Below are 16042 nucleotides of genomic sequence, written 5' to 3'. Positions count from 1 at the left end.
AATGAAAGACTGACTAAGAGGGTGTATGTAGGTGAGGTGGAGGGAGGGAGACGGAGGGGTAGACCGAGGATGAGGTGGAGGGATGGAGATGAGAGGTATATGAGGGAGGGGGGGTGAGTTAGGGGGAGGGTAGTCAAATGGTGGGTGACAGCGACTTGGAGGGGTTTTGTCTGCGGCCACCTTTTGCGGGATTAGGGCGTTGGGCTATAGATAGATATAGTATTATTATTATTATTATTATTATTATTATTATTATTATTATAGCTCATCACACCAGTGGTGAGTTATATTGTTACTGTCAATATTTTATTATTATTATTATTATTATTATTATGCAGAGATGCTTAAATGTAGTGGAAAGAATGGAATGAAGTGCTTGTTGGAGATATGTAAGAAGGCATGGGTGAGTGAAACTGTGACTGCAGAGTGGAAAAAGGCTGTGATTGTATCCCTGTACACAAATAAATGTGGACGAAGTGAGTGTAAAAATTATCGTGGCATAAGCTTACTGAGTGTGGTAGGGAAGGTATATGGAAGAATTATTATAGAGAAAGTATGAGAGATATCAGAAGTCCTAGTAAGTGATGAACGGGGTGGCTCTAGGAGTGGGAGAGGATGTGTGGCCCAAATATTTCCAGTGAGACAGATAGTAGAGAAGGTTTGTGAGAAGGACCATAAGGTGTTTATGGTATTCATGGATCTGGAAAAAGCATATGACAAAGTGGACAGAGAAGGATTGTGGAAAGTTTTGCGCATGTACGGTGTAGAGGGTAAGCTGTTAGGTGCCGTCAAGAGTTTTTATGATGGTAGTGAAGCATGTGTCAGGGTTAATGGGCATCTAAGTGAATGGTTCACTGGTTGTGTGATGTCCTCATGGTTGTTCAATGTATACAGTATATGGATGGGGTGATGAGAGAAGTGAAAACACGAGTAATGGAGAGAGGGATGGCATTGATAATGAATGGTGATGGATGGAATATCTCAAATTTGTTGTATGCTGATGATGCAGTACTGCTTGCAAGTACCGGAGAAGAACTTGGTAGGCTAGTGCAGAGTTTTGCTGATGTCTGTAAGCGTCGTTCCTTGAGAGTAAATGTAGAAAAGAGTAAAGCGATGGTTATTGAGAGAGAAGGTGACTCCCAGTGCAATGTAACAGTGAATGGAGAGAGACTGGAATTGGTGAGAGAGTTCAAATACCTGGGTACAGTGATAGAAAAGAGAGTAAAATGTGCAAAAGAAGTTGAAAGTAGAGTGACACAAGGAAGAAAAGTAGCTGGTGCAATGAAGGCCTTGATAAGAAACAGGGGCTTGAGTGTTGCAGTTGCACGAGGCTTACATGAAGGAGTGTTAGTGCCAACTTTAACATATGGATGTGAGACTATGATGTGGCATGAAAATGAAAAGTCAAAAGTGAGAGCAGTGGAGATGGGACTGCTGAGGAATGTATGTGGAGTACAGAGGGTGGATAGGATACGAAATAATGTGATTCGTGAAAGATGCTGGGTAAGGAAGTCGGTGGACACCAGAACTGAAGAGAGTGTACTGAGATGGTATGGTCATGTGGAGAGAATGGATAACAATAGAGTGGTGAAGAAGGTATATCTGAGCGAATTCGAAGGAGGGAGGAGGCGAGGTAGGCCAAGGAGAAGGTGGAGAGATATGGTGGATGAATGTGTGAGGAAGAGAGGTTTGGAAGTCGGTGAGGCTAGGGAACTGACAGGAGATCGAGCTGGCTGGATGAATTTTGTGAGGAGATATGCATGGTCAGGGATTTTTCGGCTCCCTTTTTAACGTGGCGGCGTCTGGATTGACTCTGTTGGATACGATATGTGAGGCTAAAGAACGTGGTGAATGTTTTTGGTGTATCCAATAGAGCCAGGATTTCGGGGGCTTGAATGATGAGTGAATGGAAGCGTGGCCCATTGGATTGGGCAATTTTGGGCTGTCTGGACATTACTACTCCTCACCCTGCCCTTGGGTGGGAAAGGAGGTCCGGATGATGATGATGATGATGATGATGATGATGATGATGATGATGATTATTAATTACGAAGAAGTAAATTGCTCATATTCGCTCAGTTTCATAGCTATGACCATCACACTTGGCCATCTGTGTCCCCCAGCTGGCGGTTTCAATTATGACCTAATACCATCCAGTTCCCGGCACTGGTTTTCCAGTTATACCCAAAAACCTATAAATATAGTCTACTCGCGGATTCTCAGAAACAGCTAAAGGACAGGATAAAATTTTTGCAGGACATGGTCAAGGTTGGAGAGCATGTCTGAAATGACTATGGGCCCACTTAGTCCAGTAGTTTCTGGTATCGCCCCCTAGGGGGCCATACTACACCATCTTTTCACTTCAAAGTGCTGACTATATGAAGGGCATTGAAATCATCAGGTCCAGCCATAGCTTATCATGTGGTGCTAAGGTTGGGCAGCAGGTCAGAAATGACTGTAGGCCCATCTGGGCAAGCAGTTGCTGAGATTGCCCCTCTAAGGGGTCCTACTACACCAGCTTTTCACTTCACAGTGCTCACCCTATGAAGGGCATTGAAATTAGCAGGTCCAGCGATAGCTTGTCACGTGGTGGGTTATTGAAATCTCAATTTCCGCTTCTAATTATTATTATTATTATTATTCTATCTTATGCAAAGTAAGTTGCTCGTATTTGCTCAGTTTCAAAGCTACGCTCATCATAGTTGGCCATCTGAGTCCCCCAGCTGGCGGCTTTATATGACTCAGTACAGTAACATCCTGTTCCCAGTATTAGTTTTCCGGTTGCATCCAAAAACTTATATAGTACTGTACACTCGTGGATTCTCAGAAACTGCTAAAGGGACAGACTTGAAACTTTTGTGGGACATAGCCAAGGTCGGGGAACAGGTCTGAAATGACTACGGTCCCATTTGGACCAGTAGTTTATGAGATCGCCCAGGGGCAGTGGAGTGTAGTTTGGGCTCTGCCATTTTTGCTCTGTGAGGATTTTGTTGCTTTCATCTCCGCTCAACGTGTTTGACACTCTTCTAGGGGGGCCATACTACACCAACCGTTAACTTCGAAGTGTTCACTATATGAAGGGCATTGAAATCATCAGGTCTAGCGATAGATACAATGTTGGGACATTCGAGAATAAATCGGCCCCTGCAGTTGACCTGAGGAAGAAACCTTGTCATGTGGTGAGTTCCTGAAATTGCAAATAGCAATTTGTGTTTTCTAATTATTATTATTATTATTATTATTATTATTATTATTATTAATGTTATTAAGAACTCCACATTCTTAGGAGCTTTTACTGATATTGTGGATTTTTTTTTTTTTGGGGGGGGGAGAGGAAGATCTAGAAGTCTGGCATTCCAAGACTGTTTGAGATAGACTCGAAATTTTGAGATATCTTATATCTTTGTTGTAGGTATCTATTGGCACAATTTTTTTTTTCCTGGCTGTTGTGCCCACTATGTTATTTTTTCAATTTACTCTCCTGCACCGCAAACAATACTTACCTATTCTTGTTGTGTTGCCACAGCTGGGAAGCTTCGTCATAACTACTTAAGGTATATTAGGTATGTGTAATATAAACAAGATATGAAGACCCAAAGGTAATTTCTTGTGTAACATCAACAAGATCTGCAGACAAAGGTGTTGAAAAATGCATGTGTAAATTTTACATTTGTCTCAGAAACTGGCTAATTGTATGTTTAACTTTAATCATATTCCTTTTTAATCATAAGAGGGACCACAGCTATATATCTGGAAAATTACAGCTTTAAAGCTTTTGTTGTTTTCTCTAAATCGTGTTCCAAACAAAAACAAAACAAAACAAAAACATGAGCAGACTGAACTCTGTACTTTCCACTGGGCTGTCTGGGAAAATATTAAGCCATAATCGTTCAGCAAACAATTTCATCACAGGATTTTCAGCCAAATAGCTGTATCTCACTTTCCGATATATTTCATTTTGAAATATGCATTTTTTTTTAATAAACATGAGTCTACGAGCTTCAAAAATAGGCCAATGTCATTTATACTTCGCACAAGGACTTGGGTTACCCTTAGGCACCTTCTTGTATAATATCAAGATCGAAGAAAAAAGTGTAATGAAGAAAAATAGTGATAACTGCAACTATGTAACTGTCCTGTGGACAGTCACTAGTCTCCTCCTACTGCTTCTTACAATAGCCTTGACACCATTGGGGAGATTTGGATTTTTTTCTATCAGCAATGGCCCATACCAGGACACATAACCTGGGCTGTTCAGATTACTTGTGCAAGTTGTGTTGAAATCTCCAGTAGATACAACCAACTTATCTCTCACAACATAATACTAACATGGTTCTTTCTGACATGCCTTTCCATGACGCATAAAGGATTTGGATTTTTTCCTATCAGCAGCAGCCCATGCCTGGACACATAACCTGAGCCCTTCAGATTCCTTGCACAGTCTCTGGTTCTCCTGGAATCGTCGCTGGTCTCTGAGGCAGGATTAACAATAATACCAGTGAAGACAATTGTCTCCACCTATGAAACAGTTGGAGACTAACTAGTTACCTGTTCATACTGTGTAGCCAAAATAAGGAGGCTTCATCATACATATAATTTTATGGTATATAAAGTATGAGTAATATAAGCAAGATCTGAAGATCGTATGGTAATTTCTTGTGTGATATGAAAAAGATCTGAAGAAAATGGTGTCGACGAACACACACAGAGATTTTACATTCGTCTTAATAACGGGCTAACTTCATTCTTAACTGTAGCCATATTCCTTTCAGATCATAAGAGGGACCACAGCTATATATCTGGAAAGTTACAAGTATAAAGTTTTTGTGGTTTTCTCTAAAACGTGTTGCAAAAAAAAAAAACACACACACACACACTGAGCAGATTTGAATTCGGTTTTTTCCACTGGGCTAAATGGCAAAATATTAAGCCAAAATTTTTTAGCAAAAACTTTTATCATGAATTTTCAACGATATAGCTGTATCTCAGTTTCTGATATATTTCGATTTCAAATATGCAGCTTTTAGAATGAATATATGACCTTCAAAAACAGGTCAAGGTCACTTGTATCTGGTACAAGGACTTGGGTTACCCTAGGGTACCTTTTTGTTTAATATAATCAAGGTTGAAGAAAAAAGTGCAAAGAAGAAAAAAAATAATAGTAATGACAAAAACAAGAAGCTTCACCATTAATATGGCAAAGCTTAATAATAATATTAATACTGACGAAAACAAGAAGCTTCACCTTAATAATACTGATGAAAGCAAGAAGCTTCGCCATTTGGATGGCGAAGCTTAAACAGTGAATTGATTGCTTTGCAAATATTCCAGTATGAAGTCATCAACATATATCAGTGCACCTGGGAATTGATATTGAGATCCAACAAATACTCTCTGAGATACTGAGGAATATAAAAATGGCCGCCTCATGCCTGAAAGGACTATGTCGAAAAGAGTTTGGCCGATTTTACCAAACTCGGTGGAAATGTAGTAGGTCATGAGTGCACATGATTTGCCAAGTATGAATGGCCTTGACCTTGATCACAAGGTAACATTCAAAACCCATAAAAAATTTTTGAGTCATACTAATTGTCTCATAATGTTATTACAATTGTAAGTTTTTTTCAGAATCCTGGGAGTATGTATTTTTTTAAATTATTTCATCACAGCATTTATAACAAATCAATAGTTTTTTGAGCATTTTGACGATGCTTTGTATATTTCAAAGACGGTACACCGTATCGGAGGAGGCGGTGGCTGAATTGGTAGAGAGGCGGCATGCAGTCATAATGGACCCTGGCTGGGGCAGAGAACAGTTTAAGAATTTGAATTTAATATAAAGCAGACTTTCCTGATCTACCAGAAGCCCTTCTGACATGGCATAAAAGTACTCCCGTGAATACTGGTACACCTGTCCTGTATGAGACAGCCCTTGCACATGTATTCAATATGGACGGTGGGTGTTAGTGCCAAAGTGGTGACATGCGGAGGTGTACTGAGCTATGGGACAGAACATTGCCCCCAAGAAATCTGATGTACAATGTGGATTTTTTTGCCATTCTAATCTGGAATGTGGCATTATCATCTAGAATGTAAAGTTCTTTGAATATTGCTTCAGCAGTTTCAGAGTTCGTTATTATTATTATTATTATTATTATTATTATTATCATTATTATTATAATTATTATCATTACTATTTTTATTATCATTATAATTAATCAGCAATATTAATGGGGGACAGATTGAATATGAAAAGACCTTCACACTATGGTGGCGATTTTTGCTTGGCTTCTTTCTTCTTTCTTAATTCCAAACAGCTTTCACTTTGGTGTCATTCCTTTATATCTTCATCAGTTCGTTTCAAACCAAGTAAAAACATATGGAATAACAGTTTACCAACACCCACTCTGAAAGCTCGCCCCGGCGTGGGTTTATATCCTAGACTCGAGTTTCACGCATCGTCGAAGAAGGGTATGACTTCCTCCATAACACTGGCAGTAGTACAGGCTCAGATAAGTACTCTAGCAATGTTTTGTTTCATGACTCGACTAAGGAAAAAACTTAGTGCAGTTATTTAAAAATGAAATAATCGGTTGGTTAGATTGCTTTGCCTGATATCATGTACACCTGAATGTGCTAGATTCGCCTATCCCCCCCCCCCGCCAGTAGCCGAAGTCGCGGCCAGTGAGCGACCGGGCGATCGAACTCCCCACACCCACCGCCCCTCCCGCAACCCCGGTAATAGCGTTGCTGGATAGATGTGGAACTGCCAAAGCTGGTGATGTTAGAATGTGTCATGATTGTTTTTACAATCAGAATCAGTAGGGGTAGTATATAAGAGTATTTAATGTGTACTACTGAGCTGTTATCCACAACATATGAGCAAGACACGAAAATGAATGAAGACGTACTATGTATTATGGGTTATTGTCTGTATACTTACATCCTGTATTATAAAGTTACAGATAAGTATAGTATAGTGAACAACATCTGTTGAAAGATATAATGTCTTTTCTCATCCGATCTGGCTCCCACCTCCACCACCCTTCCTCTCTGGGCTCCTGTATCCACAACACGTCTCTTTTACCCTCTCGTCCCCCAGGCCCGCCCTTTGTTAACCTGCATAAACTAAGCTATTGATAAAATGATCCGGCAGGTATCGATCAAATTAATATTATCATACACCTCTGTATTAAGCACCAACATATCAATAACATACAATACTTCGGTATATCTGCCAACTATTTCATCCTGTTGTAAGCTGTTACGTGACATACATACAGCAAGTTGGACCTTGTCCTACAAAGACATAGGGTTGTTTATCGTTAACACAGGTTATCTGTGGTTTCGGACGTCCATTAATATTAACGTGGCAATTTAAGCCTTACATTATTAACATGTAAGGTTTATATTCCTGTCATTATTGGATGAACGAAACGAATCAGGGATCGGCTCAGAAGAACCACAACGTCTCTGCTTTAACGAATATCTATCTATCTATCTATCTATTGCCAGACGCCTCAATCCCGTTTGGGGTGGCCACAAACAAATCGCCTCCAAGTCGCCCTGTCCCCCGCCATTTCACTGCCATGCTCCCAACTCACACTCCCCTCTCTCATATACCTCTCCACCCCATCCCTCCATCTCATCCTCGGCCTCCCCCTCCCTCATCCCCCCTTCATCTCACTCACATACACTCTCTTCGTCAGTCTTTCACCCTCCATCCTCTCCACATGGCCAAACCACCTCAGTGTGTTCCTCATAAGCTTCCTTTCACATCCACATCCACACCACAATGCTCCTTTATATCCTCATTCGTCAGCCTGTCTCTCCATGTGACTCCACAGGCTCCTCTTAAATAACTCATTTCCACTGCTCTCACTCTTGACTTGTGTCCTTCCAACAACGTCCAAGCTTCACTTCCGTACGTTAGAGTTGGTATCACAATACTGTCATGTAGTAACTTTTTCACTTCCATGCTCACTTCCCTGTTTCTTATCACTGCTTTCAAAGAACCAGCAACCTTTCTTCCCTGCTGTACCCTTTCAAGCACTTCACCCTCCAAACCTCCATCCTTACTCATCACACTACCCAAATACTTAAACGTACTCACATTTTCGAATTCCTCAACATCCAACCTCTCTGTACATTCACTGACTTCACCTCTCTCAAAGACCATCACTGCTCTTCCCTACATTCACCTTTAGATTCCGTTTCTTACACACTCTCCCAAACTCATCCACCAAGCCTTGCAGCTCCCCTTCGTCTTCACTCAACAACACAGTATCATCTGCAAACAACAGTACAGGGAGTTTCCAAACACTATCCTCTCTCACCAGGGCCACTCCAACATCCACTACCCTACCTTGTACCTCTTTTATTACCCCATCCATGTACAGATTGAACAACCATGGAGACATGACACATCCCTGTTTCAACCCAACTTTCAAAGAGAAAAATTCAATTAGTTCGCCATCCACACGCACTGCAGCCTTCGCACCATCGTACATAGTCTTCACAGCATTCAGCAACTTCCCATCTACTCCATATATTCTTAACACTTTCCACAATCCTTGTCTATCCACCCTGTCATATGCTTTCTCCAAATCCATGAAAGCCGCATACAACTTCTTTCCCTTCTCTAGAAACTTTTCCACTAAAGATCGAAGAATGAATACCTGATCTACACAACCTCTTCCCTTCCTAAAGCCTCCCTGTTCTTCTCCAACTAATTTCTCTGTTCTTTCTCTGTCAATAAGTATCCTACCATACACTTTTCCTATTATACTAAGAAGACAAATGCCCCTACGATTACCACACACTTCTTTTTCCACTTTTCCATTGTACAAGGGAATAATTATACCTGACTTCCAATCCTCCGGGACTCTACCTTCCTCCCAGGCCAATCTGCACATCTTCCACATCCATTCTACTACTATCTCTCCCCCATGCTTCAGCATTTCACCACACACTCCATCAATTCCTGGGACTTTCCCCGATTTAACTTTCTTCATTGCTTCCACAACTTCTATCCTACTGATTTCTTCCTGTCTTCTCACTTCCCTCCTTCTCCCAGCCATTTCCCAGCCACTTATACTCGCATTACTTCCATCCTCTATGTTCAACAATTCCTTAAAGTGTTCTCTCCATCTGCTCACTTTTTCTCCCTTCACTAGTAATTTACCATTTTTATCTTTCACTCCCCTGCTAACTTCACTTCCACTCTGTCTTACTCTTTTCACCTCTTTCCAGAACATTTTCTTACAGTCCCTCCAATTTACACTCAAATTCCTTCCAAATTCCTCATCCACTCTATTCTTACTCTCCCCTACTAATCTTTTCACCTCTCTCTTTCTTTCTACATACAACTCTCTCTTCCGCCTCTCAACTTCTTCCACGCCCCTATTTCTCATCCATTCATTGTATGCTTTCTTCTTTTGTGCCACAGTCTTTCTCACCTCTTCAGTCCACCACGCTGTTCCTTGCACCCCCCTCCGTCTTCTCTTCCTTCCACACACCACATCACATGCTGCACATATTTCTTCTGTAAATATCCCACACACACCTTCCAAGTCTCCCATCTGCTCCAGTTCATATTTGCCCAATCGGTCCTCCACTTCTCTCTTATACTCTGCCTTTTTCTCATCCTCTTGTAACCTTTCCACTCTCCTTGCAACTACTCTTTCCTCTCGTCTTTCCCTTCTTCTATTCCTCCATCTTACTTGAATCCTAATTCTGGCCACCACCAATTAGTGGTCAGAAAGTCCACTCCCCCAACCTCTATAACCTCTTGCATCCATTACACATCTTCGCATCCTTTCATCCACACACACATAATCAATCATTGTCTTCCTTTCATTCAGTTCACCACCCACCCTTCTCATCACTCGCCATGTATACCTGTGGATCATTTTATGCCTGAAGAGGGTATTGGCTAACACCAACTCCCTCCTAGCACAAATGTCCACTGACGCACTCCCATTTTCATCCATCTCTGCAGGCACACCCCACTCACCAACTATTCCATCCACCTTCACATTCCCAACTTTACCATTCATATCACCGATCAAAAACACTCTCTTATTCCTTCGAAACTTTTCCATGCATACTTCTACATTTGTCCAGAACTCTTCTCTCACTCTTCTAGCACGATCTTGCGTTGGCGCATACACACACACAATCGCCCACATTTGTATTCCAACTTTCAACTTTACCCACACAATCCTTGATCCAACTGATCCATACTGTCTTATGCTCTTCTTCCATCTTTTACTCACAACTATACATACTCCTTCCTTTGCCCTCTCATTCTCACCTACTCCTGCACATATACCCCATCCATATTCCCATTCTCTCACACTTTCTTCTCTCCATTTTGTTTCAGTTATTCCACATACATCCACTTTCGCACCCTCAAGCACCTGGACAATCTCTCTCTCTTTCATCTCATCATTCGCTCCTCTTACATTCCATGTACCCATTACTAAGTCCTTTGTCCGGTTCTGGGTCGTCATCGTTTGGTCAGTCCTTGTCCGAGGCTTCTTGTTTGTTTTTTTAGTTAGTTGTTTTCCGGGGAGGGGCACTAACCCTCCGCCAACCCTTTTAGTCGCCTTTTACGACAAGCAGGGATACTGGGAGAGTATTCTTGAAAAAAAACCCTACCCCCAGGGAGTTTAACGAATATATATATATATATATATATATATATATATATATATATATATATATATATATATATATATATATATATATATATATTGTTACGGAACAGAGAAAACTGTCCCGCAAAGTTCCAGGTTCAAAACAAAAGAGTTAGGTAAAATTATAAGTTAAAGTTTAATGCTCAAACTAACAACTAAACATTCAGGACTCATAAGGAAAATGGAATGGCAAAAAAACAGGTTAAATATATGGTTAATACAATAGCCTCTATTAACACGAAATTAGCAAGAGTAAATTTATCTAAGTCAGCCCTGATAAAATGAGAAAACCGGATAATGCTCAGTGAATGCAAGATATATTATTACAGATACAAAATATTATTACTACTGGCTGACACCAAAAACACATGAATCACAAAAACCTTACTAGGCCTACGAATTAACACCTTACGCTACACAGCACAAGAAGAAATGTAATAACACTTATACTCAAATTACACAGCTGCTAGATGGCTGGACACTTCCTGAGCACTCACAATAATAACAATTGTACGGGGGAGGACAGAGATGTGAGCAAAATGAGGAGTAGATCTAAGTGGCAATTAATGCAGAGACTGAGCTCATTATATAGGGGCCGGCAGAGCTTGATACAACTTGTAAGAAGGATGCGCAAATGAAGCCATAGGGGACAAAGAGTTGACAATCCTGCTCTGAACAACAGAATGAACGACTTACTCTACTATAAGGGTAGAAGGGGGAAGTGAGGTAGAACACGCTCGTGATCAAACATGCAGCATACTGTACGTTAGAATTACACAAAGGATGATGAAATCATAGGCTATGTAACACCTCCCCACAAAGAAAAAGAAATTTACAAAGGAAATTTCTTATTACTCTAAAACAATCTGTCTAAAGTCTAGATAAGCAATCTGCAATAACATTTTCTTTCCCCTTGACATGCTGTATGTCTAATGAATACTCCTGAAGAAGTAGACTCCATCTTGTCAATCTCTGATTTTTATCTTTAAACTTACTAAGGAATTTCAGTGGGTTATGATCGGTATAAATGACTATGGGGTCAAAACCAGAACACAAATAAAATGAAAAATGCTGTAAACCCAAAATCAAGGCCAAAAGCTCTTTCTCAATAGTTGAGTAGTTCTTTTGAGGTGGAGTGAACTTCTTACTGTAATAAGATACAGGGTGTTCAATACCCTGATCATCCTCTTGCAGCAAAACAGCCCCAGCTCCTGTATCACTTGCGTCAACAGCCATCTTATAAGGCTTAGCAAAATTTGGAGTAGCGAGCACTGGCTGACTTAATAGGATAGCTTTAAGTTTGCTGAAAGAGGATTCACAGTTATCGGTCCAGACAAATTTAACTCCCTTTTTCAGTAGGTCTGTAAGTGGTGATACAAGAATTGAAAAGTTAAGAACAAATCTCCTGTAATAACCTACCATTCCCAAAAATCTTTGTAGCTCTTTCCTACTTTTAGGTCTGGGAAGATCACTTATAACCTGAACCTTAGCTGCTGGTGGTGCAACATGTCCATCACCAATTACGTACCCAAGGTACTGAACTTTAGCTTGACCAAACTCACACTTTGATAAATTAGCTACAAGATTAGCCTGAACCAAACGCTCAAGAAATTTACTGACATGGCATAGGTGAACTTTCCAGTTGTCATTGAAGATTAATACATCATCAATATAAACAACACACCCTGCCAAACCCTCTGTTACAACATTCATGAGCTTCTGAAACGTGGCTGGTGCATTCTTCATATGGCATTACAGAACATGCAAAAGTCTTTCCTAGTGTTACAAAACATGAGATCTCCCTAGCACGTTCAGTCATAGGTACTTGCCAGTATCCCTTTAACAAATCAAACTTACTTATGTGCCTAGCCTTTCCGATCTTGTCTATGCATTCTTCCACACGAGGGAGAGGGTAAGTGTCTTTTTTGGTTATCTGACTAACATGTCTGAAGTCGATGCTAAGCCGCTGTGACCCACCTGGCTTAGGGACTAGAGTGACAGGAGAACTCCACTCGCTCTGACAGGGCTCAATCATCTTGTGGTCCAACAGGTAGCCAACCTCCTTCTGGATGAAAGGAACTTTCACTGGGTTCACACGGTAAGGAGGCAATTTAATTGGCTTTGCGTCTCCAACATCGACATCATGCATCAACACAGTGGTTCTTCCTGGAGTGGCACGGAACACTTGCCGGTACTCCTGCAGTAATGCCGAAAACTCCTGCCTTTCCTCGGGAGGTAGATGAGAAAGCTTAGTCTGGAGATCATTCATGATATCAGGATTCTTCCCCAAACTATCACTCAGACTCATACTGCATGGGAGAACTTCACTTGCAGACTCGGGTGGAACAGCTACAGTGCAGACTGGGTTACTTTCGTCCCGCCTGTGATATAATTTTAGCATGTTGATGTGACAAAGTTGCTTGTTCTTTCTACGATCTGGTGTGGCGATGACATAGTTGACGTCACTGAGTTTCTTCTCCACGAAATAAGGACCACTAAACTTGGCTTGAAGAGGTTGCCCATGAACCGGTAGCAGAATCAAAACCTGATCTCCTGGCTGAAACTGGCGTAACCTGGACTTCTTATCATACCAAGTCTTCATCTTCTCCTGAGCAGCTCCTAAATTCTCTCTCGCCAACTGTAAAGCAGTGGACAGCCGTTCTTTGAACTTCATCACATACTCCAGCAGGTTGACGTCATCTTCCTCCGACAGCCAGCATTCCTTGAGTAGCTTAAGGGGTCCTCTTACTTCATGGCCAAACAGTAGTTCAAAAGGTGAGAAGCCCAGTGATTCATTTGGAGATTCTCTTGCGGCAAATACAACGAATGGAAGACCTTTATCCCAGTCTTTCTGATGTTCCAAACAGTATTTCTTGAGCATCGATTTGAGTGTTTCATAATATCTCTCCAACGCTCCTTGGGTCTGGGGATGGTAAGCTGAAGACGTGATCTGGGTGATGCCCAACTCTTTCAGAGACTGCTTGAAAACATTTGACATGAAATTACTTCCCCGGTCTGACTGTATCCCTTGGGCAGACCAAACTTTGTGAAGAACCCTAGCATTTCCTTAACCACGTTCTTTGCTGAGATATTTCTAAGTGGAATGGCTTCAGGATAACGAGTAGCCATATCAATCAGGGTCAACACATAAGAAAATCCTGAAGAAGTCTTAGGAAGAGGGCCCACAATATCCACCAACACACGGGTGAATGGCGCCTCAAAAGGGGGAATGGGAACTAGAGGTGCAACCTTTTCGGTCTGATTACACTTCCCCACAACTTGACAGGTGTGACAAGACTTACAATACCAGGAAACATCCCTGAAGATACCTGGCCAGTAGAAGTGTTTCAAAATGCGTGCCACAGTCTTCCTCACTCCAAGGTGTCCTGCCAAACTGGAATCATGAGCCACTCTAATGATATCCTGCCTACAAACACGAGGGATGACAACTTGATGTACAACCTCCCATTCACAGTCGGCTGATGCTGTTGGGGGTCTCCACTTCCTCATAAGTACTCCTGACTTTATATAATAACAAGTAGAAGCACCAGCTGACTCTTCCTCACTGCAAGCAGAATTAGCTAGACCTTTCAACTCAGGGTCAGCAACCTGCAACTCAACCAACTCTTGACGAGACAAATTATCAACACTACGGGGTACTGCCTCATCTGGCGAGTGGTCCAAATTAGCAAGAAAAGTGTCAGCTTGAATAACATCATCATCATCATTATCCTCTAAGTCACCAGTAACTTTAGACTTAGCCCTAGTGACAGCACATGCAGGGAACACATCAGTGACATCACAATCCTAGGCCGCAGCCACTGGCTCACTAGACAACTGAGGAGCTGGACATACTTGACTTCCACCAATATCATTTCCAAGTAAGAAAGTTACACCTGACATTGGAAGTGTCTCAACCAACCCAACCATAACGGAACCATTAACAAAACCAGACTCTAAATTCACTCTGCACAGAGGGACAGAGAAGTAATTATTCCCTACACCTTGTAAGATTACAGTTTCATCAGAGGAATTAACATTAGAGCCTAGAACACTGGTCAGCATAAGGGATTGGCAAGCACCTGTATCATAATATATTTTACTGATTTCCTGTCATTACTGTCCAGAGGACTGAAAAAACCATCAGACAGGAAATTAGCACAGGAACTCTTGAGAGTATCACCCACGTTACTGCTCAAAAGAGGAGCTCCATCATGAGAATTTAAGTTACCCCTCAAAGCAGGTTCAGTTAACTCAGTTAAAGAATTCTGGGAACTCTCAAGGATGGACACTAGACCAACTGACTGAATATTTAAAGACTCCTTTTTGTTCACATCACGCTGTCTCCTGAAACATTTCTCCGTAGTATGACCAAGCTTACTACAATAAGTACATTTACTTTTCTGAAATCTAGAGGTGGAGCTTGTATTACTTCCTGAGAAACATCATCTTTATTCTCTTTCCTGTTACCTGTACTCTGAGTAGAGGCAACGTACTTACTTTCAGCTTTCCTTTTTTCTTTAGAATATCTCTTGTGAGTGAGAACATATTCATCAGCTAAAACTGCAGCATCAGACAAATTATCTGTTCTTCTCTCATCAAGATATAGGCTTACATCATTGTTAATACACCTTTTGAAGTCCTCCAGCAAAATCATCTGCTTAAATTTACCAAAATCAGAATCCACATTCTTAGAATTGAACCACTGCTCTAACAGATCTTCTTTGATTTTTGCATACTCAACATGGGATTGCTTATCTTGCTTGTAAGTTGTCCTAAATTTTACTCTATAATCTTCAGGAACAAGCTCATAGGCCTTAAGAATCAAACTCTTAACTATATCATAATTGTCAGATTGATCCTGAGGCAAAGATGCATAAGTTACTTGAGCTTTACCGGTGAGAACAGTTTGAAGGAGTACTGGTCAATACTCTTTGGGTCAATTAAAACCTGTAGCTACCCTCTCAAACAACTGAAAATACTTTGTTAAATCAGATTCATTAAAAGGAGGGACAAGTTTAACATTTTTAGCCACATCAAAATCATCAGAGCTAGATGATCCAGTTCCACCTTGTTTCATGCGATACTCATGGTCTGCCTGAATCCTAGCAAGTTCAATTTGTGCCTGAGCCTGTACCTGTGCCTCCTGAATACGAGCCTGAGATTCAGCCTCCTTAGCATTTGCCTGAAATTCAGCCTCCTTAGCACGAGCCTCCTGCAGGGCTAGCTGTAACTTAGTTAATTCAATCTGCGTTTGCTCATTTGGACGAGTTACATTAAACAAGCTTTCATTAATCATGTCGACAATTTGATCTTTAGAATGATGGGAGCGAACAACAATT

Source organism: Coenobita brevimanus, chromosome 113 (genome assembly GCF_032717465.1).
Source record: "Coenobita brevimanus isolate Jiangsu-jjx chromosome 113, ASM3271746v2, whole genome shotgun sequence".
Taxonomy (NCBI): Eukaryota; Metazoa; Arthropoda; class Malacostraca; order Decapoda; family Coenobitidae; genus Coenobita; species Coenobita brevimanus.
Note: the sequence above shows the minus strand (reverse complement) of the source record.